Source organism: Sus scrofa, chromosome 13 (assembly GCF_000003025.6).
Source record: "Sus scrofa isolate TJ Tabasco breed Duroc chromosome 13, Sscrofa11.1, whole genome shotgun sequence".
In the NCBI taxonomy this organism is placed as follows: domain Eukaryota; kingdom Metazoa; phylum Chordata; class Mammalia; order Artiodactyla; family Suidae; genus Sus; species Sus scrofa.
In genome coordinates this window covers 193,732,393-193,745,891 of record NC_010455.5, presented here as the reverse complement: position 1 = coordinate 193,745,891, position 13,499 = coordinate 193,732,393, and the positions used below count along the sequence as shown (strand labels likewise).

General features: G+C 38.3%; 1 pseudogene; it reads left to right on the top strand.

Moving 5' to 3' along the window:
- Positions 5,888-8,217, top strand: LOC110256275 (annotated as a pseudogene).

Here is a 13,499-nt window from a genome sequence, read left to right as displayed (position 1 = left end):
GATACCATTTGAGTCCTCCTTCTCATCTCATTTTACACATGTTATTGAGCTTTAATAACCGTTTTTATAGGAGGCAGCCAAGCATGGTCATTAAGAATATAGGCTATTGAATCACACTGCCAGGTTCTGAACTGGGGGAGGGGAGGGCACTCTTACTCCTTGGTGACCCTTCACTCCATTCTTCACACTGCAGCCAGAATTATCTCTGTGGGAGGCAAATTTGGTCTCGGTAAGTCGCTATTTGTAGCTTATCAATGGCTTGTCATTGTTACAGATCCCCTACTCCTAAGCTAATGGGGATGGATGAGTTTTGGAATCTAGTTTTTCAGATTTCAGAAAGAGAATAGGTAAATTGTATGTAATATAATACTCCATGGAGTATCTGGGGAAACACTCCATAATCAAACATATTGATTTATTTCTAAAGCACAATATATCCACACTAAGAAAAGGAAGAAAAAAGTATATGTATAGTTTCCCTTAGTTTGATCATGTCATTCTGTCCAAAGAGAACAGATAATGCCTTCTTTTAGCACCAAGTTAGTTCTAAAGAAAGTTTTTGATTTTCAGAGTATTTTGGACCTTTGAAGAATGTCCAAACTCCACCATGACTTACAGGGCCTCTTGTCATCTGGCTCCTGTCTGTCTCCAGCTTGCCTTTCATCTCTTCTCTTTGACGCTCATTGTTGATGGATGCTGAGCTTCTTATAGCAAGATCCTCCTACATAACAAACAGCCTTTGCCTTCAGTCTTAAGCTGAGCAGAAGCAGTTTGGTATCTTTGAAGATAAAATTAGGGCCTACAGATACAAAGGTGTATGATATATTTGAGGTATATATAATAGGATGACTTGGGTTAAATATTTAGAAATTGCATTCAGGTTTGAAAAGGCCAATAATGACCTTTAGAAAAAACATTCTGATCAACTCATAGGAAACAGAGTTGGGATAGACAAGGTCGGAGGCTCCAGGGACCATCTGCAATAACAGGCAAAAGAGCTGATTTATGGCAAGATAGAAACACAAAATATTGTACTATTTGGGGAGATTAAACAATAGCAAGATATGCTTATCCAAGATCAGATGTTGGAAGTGAGAAAGGAGGTCATCAATATCTCTCAGGAAAAGCATAGACAGAATGCTACAACCACAATTGTGGGCAAAGGAATTACAAAACTGCTCTTAGTTCAGGAGATTCTGCTCATAAGAGTCATAGAGCCTCTGCTGGGTTTACTATGTTTTATTAGACATCCAAGGAGATATGTAAATCAAGCAGAAATTTGAAGATACAGAGACAAGATAAGATAGAAGATATTTAGATAATGATAAACCCATCCATTGCCTAATGCATCCATTAAGTAAGCATTTACTGAGAAACGACTATGTAATCTTGAGTATTCTTGAGCTGGAGATGCACTGTGGAACAAGAAAGAGTCTGGTTATTGTCTCTCCCAAGAGGTTACATCAGAGAGGTGCCTCTCAAAGAGGGTCAGAGACCAGGGTCAGAGACCAGGTCAATCAATGAGGTTGCCCAGCCTATGATTTACTTCAACTGACATCTTTTCATCATGAAGGAGTTCTTAATGAAGGAAGCAATACACTCATTTACTTGATACATGCTATTTATCTGATGGCAGATGATAACAGACTTTCATGGACTGGTTTGTTTAAGCTGCACAGCCCTAGTCTATAAAACTGTTTAAAAAACAAATACATTATAAAAATAATAACATTAATTACAAGGATGATAGATATTATAACAGGGGAACCTAATTTATCTGGGGAAATGGTGGTTTGAAAGTGAGCAAAGGCTTAATTATCTTAATTATCTAAATGAAGAAAGAACTCTCGGGGCAGAGGAAATAGCATGTCCTTGTGGCAGGAAAAAGCTTGAGTTATGTTCCATTGTGGAGCAAAGGTGGTGTGTTTGTGAGAGAGGGAAAGGACAGGGTGCGAAGATAAGGTAAGCGACCTGGGCAGGGGCGTGTCTGTGCAATCTTGTAAACCATGCAGAGCCTCTGGGTTTAATGATATATGAATTAGAAAACAATGAGAAAGTTTAATCAGGACAATGATAGGACCAGCTCTTTGTTTTAAGAAGATCATCAGGCAGGATAGAGAGAAAAAAAATGGAAGAAACATTTTTTGAAAATAAGATAGGCAGTGTTGAACCCTTTCAGTGTCCCACCAAGAAACACTAGATGGAGAAGTGGTTTTTGCACCAGAACTGCTTTTGCCCCCAAGTGATTTTTGGAGACATTGTCAATCGTCACGATTTATGTGCGTGTGTGTGTGATGTGCCACTGGCATTTAGTGGGTAGAAGCCAGGGACATGGTCAAATAACTTGCAATGAACAGGATACTCCTCATAACAAAATCATATCCATACCAAAATATCAATAAGCTAAGGATGAGAGTCCAGAGACCAGAGGGAAGGCAGTAAGAGGATTGGGTAGATTTATGATGAATTTGGAAGAGAGGATGGCTTATATTTAGGGTGGTTTGCATATATTCAAAGGATTCCAAGGTTCTGAGGTAAACTACAATGTGGTTGGAAATACTGCTTACTCAGATGAAAAAAATTTTTTTTCCCTAGGGAAAAGCAGAAGTTCAACGTTATACGCATACAATTTTGACAGTCTTATGAAACCTCCAAATGGAAGTGGCTAGTAATTGGGTAGCTGAATAGAATTTTAATAAAAAGAGGTGTGTACTGGAAATACACATTTGTTTTCTGTTTTGTTTTGTTTTTTCTTCTTAGGGGCCCACGCACGTCACATGGAAATTCCTAGGCTAGGGGTTGAATCAAAGCTGCAGTTGCCAGCTGACACGACAGCATGCCAGATTTGAACCATGTATGCGACCTACACTACAGTTCATGGCAACTCCGAGTACTTAACCCACTGATCTGGGCTGGGGATTGAACCTACGTCTTCATGGATATTGGTGGCTCCTTACCACTGAGCCACAATGGGAACTCCTTGGAAATATGCATATAATGACATAGAATATGGATAGTATGTTAAGCCACAAAGGGGATGTCCTTCCCCTACAGAGAGAATAAATGGCAAGATCAGCAACAAGCCTCAAGAAACTTTACATACTGAGAAGACATCTAAAGGTAAATTGAATTAGGTCAAAATTATTAGAAAACCAGGAGTGTGGTATCATGGAAGTACATAAACGAACATATTTCAAGATCAAGGACACAGCTAACTGTGTTAAATGTGGTTAAACATTTGCATATGATTATCCTAAAAATGTCCACTACCTTTAGACGCAATGCTGACCATGCCAGTGAAATTTCACAAGAGTATTAAACCAGAGAGAAGCAAGATGGTTATTGAAAAGACAATAAGAATTCAGGTTGCTGACGAACTGTTTACAGAAATCTTGAGTAGAGTCTGTCTTTAAAAATAAGAAGATGGGAGTTCCCATTGAGGCTGAAAGGGTTAGGAACCTGACAGTAGTGTCCCTGAGGATGTGGGTTAGATCCCTGGCCTCCCCCACTGGGTTAAGGATCTGGTTTCCATAAGCTGTGGCATAGGTCGCAGATATGGCTTACATCCAGTGTTACTGTGGCTGTGGTGTAGGCTGGCAGCTGCACCTCCAGTTCAACCCCTAGCCTAGGAACTTCCATATGCTGCATCTGCAGCCTTAAAAAGAAAAATAAGAAGAAGAAGAAGAACCCCTTGTGGTGCAGTGGGTGAAAAATCCAACATTATCACTGCAGCAGCTCAGGTCACTGGTGTGGTATGGGTTTGATGCCTGGCCCAGGAACTTCCACATGTGGCCAAAAATGAACAAACAAACAAATAAATAAAGAACAGCTATATACTCATGGAAGAAATGACACTAAAATTTTTGTATCAAAGAAGGTTGATTACATTATGAATCTGAGGAAACAGAGCCATTAGAATAGGTAAGAATGAAGATGTTGGACACGGAAAGAAATAATAATTGATCAAGACTGCCAAGGCAACTTCGCTTGGGCTGGAGAGTAGATATCTAGGGTCACTTCATGCACTAAACTGACTGTGATTAATTTGGGGGTTGTATTTATTATCAAAGGGATATCTACAGTCACTTAATGTTGTATTAAAAGTATATTTTCAAGGAAAAATAATTAGTGTGCAGGCACTTAATTATTTTAGATGAGTATAAAAATAAGTTTAATGATTTGATATATTCCTTCATTTCATAAATACCTTGGAGCACCCATGTGTGCCAGCTGCTGGGTCAAAGAAAATTAAGCCCTGTTGCTGATCCTGAGGAACTGCTGTGTGTGCCACCCTTATAATATATACGACTGTCCTGCAAGTTCAGATGACTGATATTTTAGTCTGCACAGTCCACTTCAAAAGACATCCCTTCTAATTCCTCAATGACGTGTGTGCATGGATAGCTAATAAAATGCTAAGATCCTTATGGCAAAAGAGTAAAACAGATGAGATGCACATCTGTCCAGAGATAAGGAATCTGGTTTTGGTTTTGAAAGATGAGAAACATTCGGGGAAGTGAGCAAGACATTTGGCAGAAATTAGTAAACAGAACAATGAGTAGACTATTTCATGGGTGACAGATAAGCACATACTATAGGAAACTAGAGAAAACAGTCATCAGAAACAAATGGAAAAGATCAAATTATATGAATAGCTTTTTGATTTCCAATTTCTAAAAGATGCTCTAAGGCAGAAGGTGGATTTTATAATTGAAAAACAAAAGGCATCTCTAAGACTTTTCTTTGTACCATTGATATTTTATAGTGGTAAGGATAATTTTAACTACTTAATATGAAGGTACGTTTTTGGCTGCTTTTTCTTCTAAAAGGATGAGCAAAAGAGAAGCTCAGCAGGGAGTGAAATGAATCACACTCCAAGGTGTCTCATTTCTTACTCCCAACTGAGTTGGTAAAGGTTAGCAGACTATTAAAATTCAAGTTTTTGCCAATGTATTTCATTGGTAGTCAACTCATTCAAGGTATACCAGTTTTTAGCAATTATTCTCAGTGATAGTCTATGTGTTTGCCAAAGAAATTTTCCTCTGATGAAAAAGAATTCAGTAATTCCATGCTGGATCTAACAAGAGCTGCTTAATAATGATAAGCTAAATGAGAGGACAAAGAGAAGAAATAACCATCTCCATGGTAATTTTGAATTCTAAAAAAGCATAGCTAAGATAATTAAAAATCTGTTTCTTTGGGGGATGTATATTTTTTTCTTTTTTTCTTTTCATAAAAGAGGTAAGAATATATAGGGGCGGCGCATCAGATAACATGCAGATACTATCACAGTGAAATGCGTTTGCCCCTGAGTCTTCCCTATGGATGTGATTCTGGGAGCTGAAAGGAAAAGCTGGCGTTGTCAGCGCAGCATTGCTACTCCTGCTAGTTTTGGAGCCAGTCGTACCTGGGTTACTAAATTGGTGATCATTCCCATCTCATAAGGTTATTGCAAGATTAAATGATCCCACCATCTGCAACGTTTTACACATACTAAATGCTCCACAAAACATATATAAATATCAGAGAGGGAGTTGTTGATGACTGTTAGGAGTAACAATTTACACACTCATGCACAAAATCCCCATAGTCAAGCTCGGGGAAGAAGGAAGGGTGTTGTCTTCATGCATCATGACAAAGTCTTTTAAGACAACCGCATTTTTATTTTTCTGGAAAAAGAAAAAGAAAGGAAAAGAAAGAAGGAAAGAAGGAAAGAAGGAAGAAAGAAAGAAAGAAAGAAAGAAAAAAGAAAGAAAGAAAGAAAGAAAGAAAGAAAGAAAGAAAGAAAGAAAGAAAGAAAGAAAGAAAGAAAGAAAAGAAAAGAAAAGAAAGAAAAGAAAAGAAAAGGAAAAGAAAGAAAAGAAAGAAAGAAGGAAGGAAGGCGGGAGGGAGGGAAGGAAGGGAGAAAGGGAGAGAGAAAGAGAGAAGCGGAGTGGCTTTTACAAACTAGAATAATTGAGCAGAAGTTAAGAATGCTCACGAATGCGTTCAGTTATAATTATAGCTAGGTCAATTAGCTATTTTCATGACTAGACAGTGCACAAGAATGAGGAGGGTGGATATCACACCCAGCATAGCAAGGATGTATATATAAACAGGGCTGGGAATGTATATATAAACAGGTCTGGGAGAAATCAAGGCTATCAGAGCATCTTCTCACTATAACTCAGCTGAAATCACATCTCCTATCACCATGTCCTACAACCACTGCTCCGGAAACTTCTCCTCCTGCCCCCATGGGGACCTCCTGCGCTACTCAGTCTCCCCCTGTGGCTCTTCCTCCCCCAGTAACCTGGTCTACAGCACTGACCTCTGCTCTTCCAGCACCTGCCAGCAGGGCTCCTCTCTCTATTGTGGCTGCCAGGAGACCTGCTGTGAGCCAGACGTTTCATGTGCTGTCTAGTGCCTGCCAGAAATCCTGTTACCGCCCAAGGATTTCCAGGCTCTGCAGTCCTTCCTGGTCAGTTTATGCTGGATCTCTGAAATGTGGATCTAGCAGAGGTTACATTCTGGGATATAAATCCAGAAATTGCTACTCACAGGGCTGTGGATCTAGCAGCTTCAGACCCCTGGGTTATGAAGTCTGTGGTTCCCCTTCCTTGAGCTGTGGTTCCAGTTTCTGCCATCCAATACACATGGCTTCTAGGAGCTGCCAAACTTCTTGTTACCAACCAACCTGTATACCTGACTTCTACTTCTGAAGAGTTCTAGACCTGGCTTCACAGTTATCTCCCTCAAAGTTAATCTCAGCTATTATCTGGCTAGATCGGTTTTCTACCAACTAGAAGAGGGATGTTTTACAACTCCTATTCATATTAAAGCCATTTCTTCATAGTATACTCATTCTGTTTTCTATTTTCTCCCTTACATCTCTTACTAAAAATAGAATAACGGTTCACCTTTCCTTTCAAATGCATTTAATAGGGTATCAGTTCATAAATCTTACCATTAATTAAAAAAATCTGTTGGGAATTCCAAACCTATTGTTATTTGTTTAAAAAGAAGAATTTGATTTACAGATCAGATTCCCTTTTTGGCAGAATTATCTGCCAAAATGGAGTTAGTTCCTTGGAATTTTCGGCAAGCGGAATCAGAGCTTGGGCAGGAAATTATCCTAAACTCTTCTGTGCCTGGTCATTTCAGCCTTACCAGGACACCTTACTCTGGGTAAACTAGTCACAGGCCTGAGCTAAGAAGAAAAGTTCCAGAGACAGCAGTGAAGCTTCAGCAAGTACTAGCCTGGATGTTTTAGATGAGGGAATTGTCAAAATACTTTGTATAAGACCCTTTTACAGATTTATGCAAACCCTAATGGAATTCTGAGGTCATAATACTAATTGATTGCAGTAACCAGTTTCAGGAAACAAACATCTTAAGAATAGAGGAAATCAACCATGTATTCATTTTATTACAAAAAAAGTCAATTTCTAAGAGTCATTTCTTTAATATTGGTGCTTACTTCTCTTTTCTTCTACTTGGTCAGTGTTAGGCCATCTGTTTTCATAGAAGTCTCCTAAGAACTTCTGAAAACATGGAAGTATTATGAGTAGGAAATAGTAGCTAAGAAGGAGGACCCCTTTATATCTTGGGCTTATATCTGGATATGATAACTGGATAGTTTATTAAGTTTCTTGTTTGGGGGACTGCAACATCTACATTTGAAGATACCTAAGTTGGAAGAAGATATGAAAGTGGATGCAGGTAGCCTATTTTTCCTTGCCCTCATGGTTGTCATGGTTTTTTTCTCCCCCCTCTTCTTCTCACATAAACTGGATTGTCTTGTGTATCTTCTCTTAACCACTCACAATTAGTCCTTTATATTAATGTGGCTCTGCCCCGGGTTTCAGGATTAAATCTGTCATCCCAATTCCTACTGAAAGTAAATGGCTCTGGCGGGGCATGTATTTTGACTTAAACCATGAGAAACAAGGAGGGATCAGGAGCGGTGCTTCTGGTAAATTTCTTACTGAGTTTTTTGAAACAATCATGCCTATCTCTGGATGTTGTCGTATCATATGTGGAAAGATGTACATATGATAAAATGATGAAAACTAAACCATCACATGGAAGAAGATAGGTAAAACCAAGAGAAATTCTGAGGAATAGAGCTCAGACTACCTTATTTCTGATATTTGGTAAACATGAGCCAATAAAGGCATGTTGAATTAAAAATTTTTGCCACTTGGGGAGTTCCCATTGTGGTTCAGCAGAAACAAATCTGACCGGTACCCATGTGGACGCAGATTTGATCCCTGGCCTCACTCAAAGGTTCAAGGACCCGGCGTTGCTGTGAGCTGTGGTGTAGGTCACAGATGTGGCTCAGATATGGCATGGCTGTGGCTGTGGCATAGGGCAGCAGCTACAACTCCAATTCAATCCCTAGCCTGGAAACTCCATATGCTGCAGGTGCAGCCCTAAAAAAACAAAAATTAATTAACCAATTAATTTTAAAAAATGTCACTTGTAACTAATTTTTTTTCCTAAATGAGACACTCATTTGAAACCTGAAACAATCCCCCTTCTCCATAAAGAGCCTTTAATACCATGTTAAAAACCATTTGCAGCCCACCTCTGTCCTCTCCCACTCTCTCTTCTCACCACTCCCCGCATGCATACAGGCCACCAACATATACTCCGTCAATGGTAACTACTCCCATTTCCTTGAACACCTTGTGCAGAACTTAGCTCTTATATGATCTAGTACTTCTGGAAGGAATGCCACATCTCTTTTAACCTTCAACACCCATGGAAATACTATCTTTTCTTTCACTCTTTTTAAATTGACTACAAAACCTATAGAGTTGAATATTCCCTACACAGTGTTAGCATTGTATATCTTTATATTCTATTATTACAAAGTCACAATTTAAAGTATACTTTTTCCTATATTAGTATTATTTTGTTTGTTTACTCTGGCTTGTCATATTTTCAGTAGCTACAATGGAATCTTGTCTAACAGAATCTTGCAAGTAGAAAAGACTAATAAAAGTTAATTTAATGAATGAATGAGTGAAATGGAACTAGGGTGACAGTCTGCAGGATATACGATGTCGTGACGTCAAACATGCATTCATTTTTACTGGTTGAACTCTATTAGGATACTTGCTGTTAAAGTCAGTAATCCTCTGATTATCATAATCATCAAAAAGACCTAACATCATCTCCATGGCAATGTTACAACTTCAACACTCATACAACAAGTAGAACTCGGAGTTCCCATAGGGTGCAACAGAAACGAATCTGACTAGGAACCATGAGGTTGCAGGTTAGATCTAGATCCCTGGCCTCGCCCAGTGGGTTAAGGATCCAGTGTTGGGGTGAGCTGTGGTGTAGGTCACAGATGCGGCTCAGATCTGGCATTGCTGTGGCTCTGACATAGGCTGGCAGCTACAGCTCTGATTAGACCCCTAGCTTGGGAATCTCCATGTGCTGCGGATATGGTCCTAAAAAACAAAAGACAAAAAAAAAGTGGAAGAACTCAAAAACAAATTCACATTTTTGGATCACACAAATAACTTTTGGATCATAACAAATAACTTTACCAAATGCTAACTTCAAAGACAGGCCAGAGTAAGTGCATCTGGGGAAAGGAACAAAAGTGATTATATAATTACTATAATAAACCATGACACTTTCACATCCAAGACACCATGAACAAGGGGATGGAAAATATTTGAGTTAATTTTCAGGTGGTTGAGATACTACGGTTCATTCTTTTTTCTAATTACTCATCATTAAAAGTTACATAGACACTATTTAATCATCTTACTTTTCTCTATTTTTTATTTATTTTTCTCCTTTTGGCTCTATAAATCAAAGTCTGATATAAATGAATTGTAAGTGGCCAACAATTACCCCAAGAAGCAAAATTACTTAAATAGTTTCAGAGAAGAAATATCGTCACCTATGAATCCTTTTATTATATTCTAAGACAATAAGTGTATCGTTAGAAAAAGAGAAAGCTGTCAAGAGATTATTTCCATATTCCACAGAGGACCACTATTATGGTCATAATGTCATAATTTTGAGTATTCCAGAGACTAAAAATTTTTTCTGTGCATTTCAGTGCCTGAGAATGGTTATGCGGTGCTCGACTTAGTTTACAGAATGTTACATGAATGTTGTATCTAAAGGGCGTTGGCCATTTCCCGCAACACATTCATTCGAGGTGGACCAATGTGGTTTTGGCCAGAGAAACACCCTTTTTACTTATCCTCAGTGTTATTCTCAAATACAATAGAACTGTTCATTTAAATTTTAGGCTCCTAGCTGCATGCATGACAACAAATCATCCGTAGACTTTAATTTTTTGGTCTGTCCTTTAATTTTTTTTCATAAATAAACTTGATAAAGATTAGATTGCTTAAATGAAAGTACAGTTTTCATTCAGCAGGTAGATTTGATGAGATGCCATTTAATGCCATTTTCAACTCTAAGGTATTAAGATTCTGATGGGAAATCATGGAATGTGACAGCTAGAAAGCACCTTAGAGATCTTCTCACCTAAACTCATTATCTTGTAAGATATCCAGAGAGGTAGGGTGATTGTCCAAATTCATGCAGTGAATTAATGCAACTGACAGGGCTGGAAGCTATGTTTTTTTTTCACTCTTGGCCTAGTATTCCATTGCTATGCACTGTGTCTACATCAGGGACTTCTTGGTTAGAAAAGAGGAGTGTATTTAAATTCACTGAGATGCTTTGGCATCGGTTTGGTTGGTACAATAAAACTAAGACAAGGATAGAAGAAGTAAGTTGTGGGAGAACTGAGAATGATATTACTGAAGATGACTCTAATTTTTGACTTTTTTTAACTTTAATATAGCTGCACGAGTGATTAAAAGTCCAGCCTAGCCACACAATCAAATTTAAAGTAATAGTAATGATTCAAACTTAAAGCCAACAAGGACTAAGCTCGTGAAAGATGGCAATAGACTGGCTAGACCCTTAATGGTGATGATAAATAAAATCCAATCCTTAAAAGGATGGAATGTGCAACATTTACAAACAACATCAAACACACAAAAAAGATGCTGTGTTAGTTTACCTTATAGTTTTATATCAATCCCTGGTTAATGTTACTCTTAGAACATCTTGCTCTGCATGATGATCCTTAATGTGACCAGAAATACTGCTACTTTTACTCATTTATTTATTTTTGTGGCAGGCAATCTGGTTTCATATATATACCCTCTCATTTAATCATTAAATCAAACTTATGAGGCTGATACTCATAATTTTGAGGGGTTTTTGTTTGTTTGTTTTGGCGGCCCTGAGGCATATGGAGTTCCTGGGCCAAGGATCAGATCCTAGCCCCAGTTGCAACCTGCCCTGCTCTGCAGCTGCAGCAAAGACAGAGCCTTTAACCCACTGTGCTGGCAGAGATGGAGCCTGCTTTCTGGAACTACAGAGAAGCTGTAGATCTCTTTGCGTCACAGTGGGAACAACTTTTTTTTTTTGAAGTGAAGAAACCAAGTCATAGGAATTGAAAGTTGTAGTTTATAATTGTAGATGGTGGCTTAGAATCCTAGAAATCTGACTGTAAAACCCTTAATACGTTAATAAGCGTTTCCCCAGGGAATGTTGATATTCCGCCCTCTGGTGGTTAGGAGGTGCCACTGCAGCTGCAATCATGTATCCTGCAAGACCAGGAAATTGTTGCTAAACCATTAAGTGGCAGAGTATCCAGTCACCACAATCAGGTAATAACGTCTATCTATTTTTCAATAATTCTAGGAGATGGACTACATAATTATCATTATTCCAATTCCTACAAAACTAATACTTAGTTTTTAGTAGGTTGAATGAGAACAATTACCAGGTGACCAGTTATCCTAACCTACATCACTCCATTGTAAGAGATCAGGTAACTCCCTTCATAAATTCGGTACCAGTCAAAATCTGTATTTACTCATTGAATCAAAATTGTGCCAAAACACCTATTAATTCAACACTCAATTAAATAGAATATGCAAGTTAATGCCTCATTCCAAAAAGAAAAGAACTCATGGAGTGGCCTTATTCATAAATGACACTGACCTTTGGAGACTTGGAGCTGCACAAGTATTCACTAATTTATCACACATTGTGAGGTTAATAAGAAGGCTGTCTGCTGGAGATAATTGTGTGAATGTTGGCCTAGATGATGTCCTGCTTTGTCCCTCAGAATCTAACAGGACTCTGTACTCACAGTGAAAAGTAGTGCCCTTTTTCATAGCAAATGCTTATAAAAACATGCCTATGTGCAATCAAACATTATTTTAAAGTAATTGACTCAGCTTATGCCATGCTAATAAGAGATTTCCTTAATGATTTTGTTCTTATTTCACAAAGGGATAGTTGAAAAGTTGGCCTGGTTATTATTATTTCATTTTCTTTAAGCTCTGTGCCCTTGCCAGTTCAGAAGTGTATCCCTTCAGACATTTAACTATAGTTTGAATGAATTTTTACTTGGCACCTCCTACTCATTAACTGTTCCAAATATGTTTATGGAGCCATTTCTATGTACCAGCCAGGCCCTGTGCTCAGTGTTGGGGTACAATAGTGAGAAAATATACTTACTTCTTGCCTTTATGGAACTCACAGTGTAGTGGTAAAGACATAATGAATAAATAAATGAAATCATTATAAACTGAGATAAGTTTTGTGAAGGAAACAAAAATTCCCTGAGAATGGAATCTTTGGGATGATGAAGAAATGCCACTGAAAGAGGTGGCTCTTAAACTGAGACACAAAGGATGAGAAAGGGAGCTGTTAGTTGAGGGGAGGGGGAAGGAATGAAGCAGGCTTGATGTTCAAGGAGTTGGGTAGAGGCCTGAGAGAATCGAGTATATAGGGCAGAGGGAAGTGACAAGCTCTGGAATTAGACCCCAAGTCTTACAAGGTGCTATAGGCCAGAATAAGGGAAATGGATTTTAAGAGCAATGCAAATTCTTTTAATACTTTTAAGGAGAGAATCATAAGCTGCAATTGAAGCCTCCGTGTAACCATAAACACAAAGGAACATAAGAATTAAATGGGTTGGTAGAGTTCGTATGGAGGCATAATTGGATCTTTAATCACTAGAACTGTCATTTGAAATTATAAATAACGTGCTTGTATGACAAAGACATTAGAGTGGAAGCTTGTCAAGCTGAATGTACTCAGAGGTGTCCTTTTAAATATCTAATATCCCTAGTTCATCGTATAGCAAGGAGGAGCTTATATAAGTGTTATCGAAAGTTCCTAAATGTTCTTGGTCTTCAAACCAAGAAGCTAAGAGCAGAGTGCAGTGCTGAAAATATACTTCTGTTGTTTTACTGTCATAAGGTGAGTTAAATAAATTACAGAGTGTGTTATAGAAATTGTACCAGTAAGTCCTGTGCTATGAATAAGAAACTCTGCTAACTACAGCATGCTAATGTGATAAATATAAGAGTTGATCACTCGGACGTCAAAAACAAAACACTGAGTAAACAAAAATGAAAAGCACACCTAAGACGGATTTGTTACGAAGTCAA